The sequence below is a fragment of the Lingula anatina genome, chromosome 5 (assembly GCF_051362555.1).
Source record: "Lingula anatina isolate TDL-2025a chromosome 5, LinAna3.0, whole genome shotgun sequence".
NCBI lineage: Eukaryota > Metazoa > Brachiopoda > Lingulata > Lingulida > Lingulidae > Lingula > Lingula anatina.
The window spans coordinates 1,344,971-1,354,868 of NC_141771.1; the positions used below are offsets into that span (position 1 = coordinate 1,344,971).

General features: G+C 37.2%; 2 long non-coding RNA genes across 3 annotated transcripts; one reads left to right on the forward strand and one right to left on the reverse strand.

The window, feature by feature from the left end:
* Positions 1 to 327: 327 nt before the first annotated feature.
* On the reverse strand, positions 328 to 1,873 carry LOC106179713 (uncharacterized). The gene is made up of 3 exons (XR_015334599.1): positions 1,716 to 1,873; positions 1,025 to 1,228; positions 328 to 540 (listed from the first exon to the last, which is right to left on the reverse strand). It is a non-coding gene; the product is annotated as an uncharacterized LOC106179713 (long non-coding RNA).
* A 5,972-nt stretch (positions 1,874 to 7,845) lies between these two features.
* On the forward strand, positions 7,846 to 9,603 carry LOC147761441 (uncharacterized). Of its 2 annotated transcripts, XR_015334601.1 has the most exons (4): positions 7,846 to 7,894; positions 8,113 to 8,192; positions 8,685 to 8,855; positions 9,385 to 9,603. It is a non-coding gene; the product is annotated as an uncharacterized LOC147761441 (long non-coding RNA). The 2 variants fall into 2 exon arrangements; XR_015334600.1 differs by lacking the exon at positions 7,846 to 7,894 and having other exon boundaries at positions 7,942 to 8,192.
* Positions 9,604 to 9,898: the final 295 nt, after the last annotated feature.

The window sequence follows — 9,898 nt, forward strand, 5'->3', positions numbered from 1 at the left end:
AGGGAGGTTCTGTTTCTGATGAGGAACGTTGCCCCGAGAAAAGGGTCCACGCTGACATGGTATGTGTTGGCATATTTTAAAATAACAATGTGCTTAGAACTGATGTAAAATGGTTGTCACAACTTATAAAATTCCTGGATCTTGTTACTAACATCAATATTTCTTTAATACACACCTGTATCATTGCAGATTCAAATGTTTAATCGCTTAACATGCAAAAAAAAAAAAAAAAAAAAAAAAAAAAAAAAAAAAAAAAAAAACGCGTATAATTCCCATGGACATTTACAATCTATATTGATTTAAAAAGATTAAAAGCAAATTGACATCTTCATCATTATATTTTATTGCATAAGCAATGTAAAATTTCATACATGTAATACAGAATATGTTTCCAAATTGCACCGGTCTATTTATGGGCAAAAGCAGTAAAGATATTTAGAATTATATGATTAAGGAACTTTTTGGTAGCGGTCACGTGGTTGATGTCGTCATATCCGGCTCTGCACACTGCAGAATAAAGGTTATGCGCAGCATCAGTTTCTGAAATATAAAGAAATGTTTGATAATGACAATAACTTACTCCACGGGTCACGGTAGATATTGAAAACAGACCAATACATGACTTAATGGATAGACAATTGTCTAAAGACTCTTCCTTCAGATCAATACAGTTCAGTGCTTTTAACCCTTTGTTGTACTTATTTGCGGAGACTATCAAGACTATGAAGGCGGAGACTGTGCCGACACCTACTAACTCGGAGCTTTTTTTACAAGACTGGTTGAACACATTTGGACCTATTGAAAACGGACCAACACAAAACTTAATGGATAGGTAATTGTCTATACAGTCTGTCATATTTATAGACTGTATAAAAATGATAATAAGGAAAAAAAACTTTTATCATTTTTTTTAATTTTCTGACTAGCCTTAACTAGCTATTAGGAAAACATGTATTAGACTGAATATGTCCGCTTAACAAACGTGGAACAAACTGTAAAATGTGATAGTAAAGCGATATCTTACCACAAAAACCCCCATGGGGAAATTAACCCCTTCTTTCCTCCATATTGAGGCTTTCCATATCCAGCACCTTTGTATCCATAGCCTCCTCCGTTGCTGTTGTATCCGTTCAGGTGATATCCGTTGCGATCACCATATCCGTACCCTTGACCATAATAGCCGTTGTCGCCATTTCCATATCCACCTGGTTGGTATCCATAGTGAGTCCTTTTACAAAATAAAAAAGACAAATAACTTTTCAATTTCATTGGGATAAATTATCAATATGAAAGAAGACAACGTCACCTGTCAAGCAGTCTTCAGTGGCACTCAGGTTATTAGACGTGGAGTGAAGGCTGAGTTTATCATTTTCTGTATAATAGAATACTTTCTTCGCGTGCTTTGTCTCGATTCTCTTGCGTTGAGCAAAATGAAACCCCAGCAACAAATTGGTTTTAAACAAAAGTAAGGTGATTCCTTCAGCTAAATATTTGAAACAGTCGGTCCAGATCAATTCATTTTTTCCTAATTTTAATTGCACTATTAGATGAATCAAGGAGATTCTGTTGAAACTCCTTGGATGAATTGGGTATTGGTAAGAGTGAATCGCAAAACCATAAACAACTACACAATAGTGAACCTCACTCTCACACACACACTCAAACACGCGCACACATACACACGTAATCACACACTAAAAGCTACATTATCACACCTTTTACTCCCAGAGTCCCACTTAACGGCTGCTGCTGCCAATGCCACGAGGGCAGCGAGTAGAAACAGCTTCATCATTTTGGCGGCAAAAGAGGTGTCGTCTACTAACTGTTGAAGTGTGACTTGGAGCTTGACTGAAGTCAAAGTCTGTCAAAACTGGACCAAGGCAACGGTTTTATACCGTCTCGAAACACGACGAATGTGTAATAATTATCTTTTTGGGACAGTATTTTGCCCTAAGATATTTGTAACGAAGGTCGGAATGGTTAATTGATATAAGACACATACGGAATAAATTACCATTTATTTGCGTTTTAGTTGGCAACGCATCATCAAACTGCCACAATTAACACCATGATTTATAAACAGTCAGAGCTTATTACAAGAGAAATAAAGACTAAGGTAGAAACATGCCCAAACTGCCGTTAGCAGCTGTGCCTTACTTCTTTGTTGTAATTATAAGATACATCAGTCAAATATTGGTTTAATAGTATCATTATTCTTGGTCTTTGAATTATGACATAGTTGACAAAATGTTTTTGTTATAAGTTCAAATCATTATGTTTTAAACATAAAACTATGCAACAAACCCGCGTATCCATGACACTCATCCAGCAAATGATAAACTGCAATATCTGCTGATATATGAATAATACCAATACTGAATATCGAAAAAAAAATCAATTTGTCTCCTCGTTACAGCGATGGCAAGTCAAAACGTATTATTTATTCTGGTGAGAAGTAACAACAGGTTAGGACACTATATTTTACGACTTTTTCATTAGATAACAATCCCTTGCCTTGGGTGGATTTAAAACACGTTGTTTGTTACAGCTGATAGACTAACTTAACAGGGTTGGTGCCAATAAGATGTGCGTGTCAGCTTTAAGGCATACTGGTACCTGAATCTGATGGATAGGTGTGGTGACTTCAGTTAGACTCTCTCTCTCTCTCTCTCTCTCTCTCTCTCTCTCTCACACACACACACACACACAAACACTAAGATAAAACATGCCGTCCAAATCATCTAAATGTTTCAGAAATAGCTTTTGGTGTGCCACAAGGCAGTGTTCTAGGACCTCTTGTTTTGCATGTATACCTTACCAATTGGGGCCATGCTAAGACATCATACCATTGGCTATCATATTTATGCTGATGACACACAGATTTTTACTTGTTGCAATCTAGAAAATCCAAAATAATCTATTGATATATTGTCTAAATGTATTGACGATCTTCGCAGGTGGCTGATTAGTAATAAGTTGAAAATTAACGATGGAAAGTCTGAACTTTTGGTAATAAGTCAGCCACATAATCGTATGATAGCACAACAAATTCAGCTCAAAATTGGATCAAGCATTATTAAGCCAACAACCTATGCAAAAAATCTTGGTGTATTTTTAGATGGATCGCTTTGTATGAACAAACATATTGCCAGTGTATGCAGGTCAGCGGTTTTTAACATTAGAAACATAAGTGCAATTTGCAATCAGTTGTCTGACTCTGCTGCAGCCACAGTCATAAATTGTTTAGTTATATCTCGATTAGATTACTGCAACTCCATTTTATACGGTTGTCCAAAGAAACAAATTGCCAGACTGCAGCGTATTCAAAATATTTCGACCAGATTATTAACTCGGACATCCACAAGCATACACATCTCCCCAGTTTTAAAAAGTTTACACTGGCTACCTCTACAAGCCAGAATTTTATTCAAATTTTTAGTTTTTACTCACGATGCTTTTTATGGATTGGCACCAATCTACATCAATGAATTAGTTAGTCACTATGTTCCAATGCGAAATCTGCGGTCTGTGGACCAATTGCGACTCAACCCAGTAAAAATGCGATTAAAAACCTATGGTGATATATCTTTTAAAGCTGCAGGTCCAAAGGAATGGAATCTATTACCGCTGGAAATCCGAGCAATTCAGTCTACCAAACATTTTAAAAAAAGAACTCAAAACAAACCTTTTTAGGAAATATTTTGATTAACTCTTAATTTGTTTTATAAATCTTGTATAAATTGCATTTAATTGTATGGAATAATGGCTGTTTTACCTAGAATTTATTTATGATATTTTATGTAGTATTATTTATGATATTTTATGTAAAGTCTACTGAACATTTAAAATGGATTTTAGACTTAAAATAAATTTATTATTATTATTATCTACAAGAAATATAATTTTTCAACAGATGGGTGAGCTTTCTGAAATCCTCATACATGTCTTAAAATGTAAAGAGACCTCCAATATCCCCACTTCTGTTACCGCTGCAAACCTTAATTGTCTTTTTCCAAATTCTAAAGAAATTTAGACAAGAGGAGAAAATGTGCCCAAACACCGCCCTACTTCATTGTTACAAGAAAAGGAGACTTCCAATAACATACTGTCAAAGAAGAAGCAGTTGAGTGGTAATTTTCAATAGGTCTCATGTTTTGTTTTTTTTTTTTTTTTTTTCATTAGCAACGGATAGTCTTCTCATCACAAAGGTGGCAAGTCACTCAGGTCAGGACACTTTTACGAGTGTTTCATTAGATAAAAAGTGCTTGGGGTAAACTGAAAAGACTTTGTTTATTGCAGCACTACAATTTATGGCAGACGATAGGCGTAACCGGGTTGGCATCAATTATACGTTATTGTAAGCTTCAAGGCGGTACGTGAATTGGATGGAAAAGATTGGTGCATATGTAGTTGAAGCGGACGCCTCCAAAATCTCTCTCTTTGTCTCTCTCTCTCTCTCACACACACACAAACACACACACAAACACGCACACACACACACACACACACACACACACACACACAGGGACGTAAAAAAACGTTCATATTGCCAGGAATGTTTTTTTTTAATGCAGTGTATTATGCAATCCTCATTCCAAGCATATGAGATAAAAATAAAACCAAAAAACAAAAGGGACATTTTTTATAGCCGATACTTTATTCCCATATGTGTGAAAGATGGGCTGGTATGCGATTAAGATTCATTCACCTCTACTAGTTTATTAAAGCATTGCCTATGTGGAAATGGAACATAGGCGCATCTATTTGATAATGAAGTATCGAAAAACACACAAAAACACGCACTGAGAGAGAGAGAGTGTGTGTTTGTGCGTTTGGGAGAGAGTGACAGAGAGAGAGGGGGAGAGAGAGAGAGAGAGTGTGTGTTTGTGAGTGAGACAGGGAGGGAGGGAGGGAGGGAGGGAGGGGAGAGAAAGAGGATTGACTTGCATGTGTTAGGGGAGACCGGGGCTAGTTGGACCCCGGGGTAAGTTGGCCCCCCGTCATTTTATGAAAAAGTAACTACGAGGTAAAGAAATTGGCCACATACACTTGTAAAGTGACCGTAGCCTACAATGCTAAGGAAGTGTCGGCCGTTAAAAAAGTTTTAATTAAGCGGTGAGTCCAAATAAACTATTTTTGCACCTAAAAGTAATTTTGTTTAAGAGATTTAAAAATCTATTTTCATAGGCTTTTGATCGAATATAAGATATGTATAGGGCATCAAACTGAAGCTCATTGTTTCAAGTTTCACAAAGATGTATCATCGTTGCTCATTCTAGCACCATAAATGGCTGCCATCCCTTAAAATAAATAATGTGCACCCGGGGCTAGTTGGCCCCCTTGACTCGGGGCAAGTTGGACCCTCATATTACCCAAAATCCTTTGCGCGCAACGCTGTTTGAAATAAACAAGAAGTTGTAACTTCTTGAAATAAACAAGTTGGTGAAATTGACAAAGCTAGCCGGTGTTTACCGTCTGATTGATTTTTTTTTTATTTGCTCTCTGGTGTCTTTTCGAAAATTTATATTAGAAATGTTCTGTTGATTGTATGTATTAGAAAGCAAATCCATTGGACTTATTTTTATTGATTTGCCTTAATTCATTGTAAGGTGATTTTATTGTATTTGTAGTGTTATATGTGGCCCCAAGGGGATTTTCCACCCCTCCCATTGTTGAAACAAACTCACTGGTTTAAAACTGAATTTGTTACTTTCTTTTAAAACGTAAATTTATTATTCGTTTTCATTCATTAAAAACCTGCTTTATAACATTATTAATTTATTCTTAATTAAAACAAAACAAATTTTATTGATAGATTTTTTGGTTCTTGCAACACATACCCCCCCCCCCCCCCCACACACACACACACAACGTGACGTACGGAAACCTCAATAAATCTGCCTCATTTGAACTGTTTATTCATCAAAGACTCTCAAAAATCAATTTAATAAATTAAAAATGTATAAAAATGTATTTCAAGGCGTTTACATGGGATATATACTTCATTTTCGTATAGGGGGGCCAACTTGCCCCGACCCTCGGGCCAACTTGCCCCGTGGCGGGGCAAGTTGGCCCCCTTGACGTCAACTGCGTTTTTTGTCAAATTGTGAGCCATCTGGCATTATATTTGAAAAATAATGGCGTTACATACGTAGCTTAGTTCATGGGGCTTACTTTGAAACCGGTTTTGTTACTCTAACCCATTCCTAGTTGGCTCTACAAGGCCAAAAGTGTCTAACTGGGCCAACTAGCCCCGGTCTCCCCTATAACAATTCCATCATCACAAAAATTAGGTGGAAAAACGTTTCTATCTTCAGTTGCATAAAATGCATTAACAGTTATTCTTAGTTAGCAGAGTCTTTAATGCATTCTATGCTTTAATTTGACTGAGGCGTTATTTAACGACTCTCCCCTCCTTCAAGATAGGTCCAGCGATCCGGCTGACTAGACGTGCATTGGGCGTCCGCCAGTAGTCATTCTGTTATGAATTGAATCAGAATGATCAACTGAACTTGATGGGTAAGTGTGGTTTCTTCAATCAGTCTCTCTCTCTCTCACACACACACACACACACACACTTAGATAAAAATATAATTTTTCAACAGATGGGTGTGTTTTCTAAAATCCTCATACATGTCTTAAAATGCAAAGAGACCTCCAAAATCCCCACTTAAATCACCGCTGCATACCTTAGGGGAGACCGGGGCTAGTTGGACCCTGGGGTAAGTTGGCCCCCCGTCAATTTATGAAAAAGTAACTACGAGGTAAAAAAATTGAAATAACGTAAAAAATAACTTGTCTGTCTTCTTATCACAAAGGTGGCCTTTCATTCAGGTCAGGGCACTAGAAATTTTACGAGTGTTCCATTAGATAAAAAGTGCTTGGGGTATACTGAAAAGACATTGTTTATTGCAGCACTACAATTTATGGCAGACGATAGGCGTAACCGGGTTGGCATCAATTATATGTAATTGTAAGCTTCAAGACGGTGCGTGAATTGGATGGAAAAGATTGGTACAAATGTAGTTGAACCGGGCGCCTCCGAGATCTTTCTCTCTCTCTCTCTCACACACACACACACGCACACACACACACACACATACACACACACAGGGACGTTTAAAAAAACATTCATATTGTCAGGGATGATTTTTTTTAATGCAGTGTATTATGCAATCCCCATTCCAAGCATATAAGATAGAAAATAAAACCAAACAAACAAAAAGGGACATAGCCGATAGTTTATTCACATGTGTGGGCTGATATGCAGTTTTGATAATGAGCTCTCGCAAAACACACAAAAGCACTCACTAGGAGTGTGTGTGTGTGTGTGTGAGAGAGAGAGAGAGAGAGAAAGAGAGGGAGGGATGGTAGGGGAGAAAGAGAGGATTGACTTGCATGCGTTATAACAATTCCATCATCACAAAAACGTTTCTATCTTCAGTTGTATTAACTGTATTAACAGTTTTTCTTAATTAGCAGATTCGGTGCTTTTTATGCTTAACTTTGACTTAGGCGTTATTTAACGACACCCCCTCCTTCAAGAATAGCTCCCACTGACTACATGTGCATTGGGCGTCCGCCAGTAGTCATTATTTCATGAACAGAATTATAATGATCACTGGCGGACGCTCAATGCACGTGTGGTCACGGGGAGCGCTGGACTATTTGTACAACTCTTTTCCATCCGATTTATCTACCGCCTTGAAGCTTACAAGTAAGTATGGCACCAACTCCGAGTATGCCCATTATGTCTATCAAAGTCTTTCCATTGTGCCCCAGGCGCTTCTTATCTAATGAAACACTCGTAAATATGTCTTACCCTCACCTGTCGTAACTTCTGAATGAATGAGTGACTTGCCAACTTTGAAGATACTTGGTAACTGAAACCAAAGTAAGTGATAATGCATTTCACGTGTGTCCTATTTAGCCATTCCTACCTTAACACATATCGTAAGGCAAAGTATTCGGTTCCAAAATACAATAATTACGCATTCGTTTTGTATTTTGGGACGTTATGAAATAGCTGCCTTGGTTAAGTTTTGACAGACTTCGACGTCCGTCAAGGTCCGAGTCCCACTCCTAAAGTCCGCAGACGACATCTCTTTTCAGGCCAAGATGATGAAGTTCGTTCTATTCGCTGCTCTCCTGACCGTGGCAGCCGCCATGTATTGGGAAAGTCTTGGTCAAAGGTGAGAGAGAGAGAGAGAGAAAGAGAGATTAGTGAAGGATCCATACATGTTGTGAATTCTAGCTGCAACAGACAGTTCATCTGGACGACCATGTTTTTTTTTTACCAATGTAAATATTGTTTCGGGAAATTTCGATTTTTCTTATGATTTTTTAAAATACTATGGGACTTGGATACTATTGGACTTACTTAGGCGTTGATAATGCTTTCAAATAGTATTTTGCCGCTTTTGACTTTATAGGTATTGTACATAGCTAAACAGGTCGTTCTCCAGTCTTCTCCGCTAGTCCATTTCCCCCTCAAAATACATGTCCAGTTGTAAAGGCCCTAAGGCTTATACAACAAAATCGAGATATTAGAAATGAGACAAAACCTGTGGGGTTTATTTTTTATATTGAAAACTATAGGTTCCTGTTTTTATAAGGCCTCTTTAAGCAGTCAAAGTAATTTGAAAAGTAGGATTTGAAAAGTTGTCTTTTATAATTTGAATTAGGACTTACTACGGCTATCAACCAGACAGATATGGATATGGTTATAAACCAGACGACTATGGCACCAACAGCGGATATCGCAGCTACGGGTACAACAGCTATGCAGGGGTAGGGTATAACTACAACAGAAGGAACGGATACACTGGATACGTACCAAGGCCTTATAACCTAATGTGAGTTTAATGTTGACATTTTGATTTTGTTATATAATTTACTGTATCTTTTTTACCTAGAACATGTATAATCTGGTTTCTCCGACTAAAAAAGTATGAAAATTATGTATGACATTCAGGTATAAACATTATAACATTTTTGAATGTTTTTGTACCTTTTCTAACTCATCTTCGTAATAAGGCAGAATAATTGTTCCCATTACTATAGAAAGACGACAAAGGAATGAATAACTTCTCAGTACTCTTTGCGTTTTTTAATAGCATTACATATGTTTGCTGCAAGTGTTATGTTAGACATACTTATACACGTGTTTGTGTTTGAATAACTGAAGATATAGGCCCTAACTACAAGAGGTGATTGCACATACTGGTATGTGTACATACAAATACATGTATATTTGACAAATTTTGCAGGGAGGACTATTGCTTATGGTATCATATAATACAATCTGTGTTAAATGATAATTAACACAAAATAGCTGTCGTTTTCTTCTATGACCATCTAAACGAAGTTTTCTTTTAATTCCAGGCACTGAAAATGCACCTGTCCTTCACTCTGCAGCGTTCAGCGAAGGATATGACGACACCAGCCGTGTGATTTGTACTTTACAGTTGCTCTCACATATACTACCAAATGCTTGGAAGACTTTTTCCGAGTGAATAGACTGATGCAATTTCGAAACTTAGTCTGGACCTATTTATCTTCAAAATGTTTGTCATTGCCTAAGAAATAAAGCATAAAACCTGTCCCAAATAGTCTCTGTTTTGACTCCTACATCAATGAAAACGATTGACAAAAGTTAAAGACATAAATATGTTGATGCTCATATATATGTAAATCAATCCGACTTTAACTCGTGTATGAGGTAACACATACAATTACGGGTTCTAAAATAACTTCAATAACCTAACTAAGTACGTTGTTTATCATAGAGATTGTGCCACAACTGAAAAATAATATAAGGACTTCACAAGCCATCAGCATTCTCTCAAAAATGGGCTCGTGTTTATGGCGGAGCTGTAGTCACGGTAGTTTGACTTTA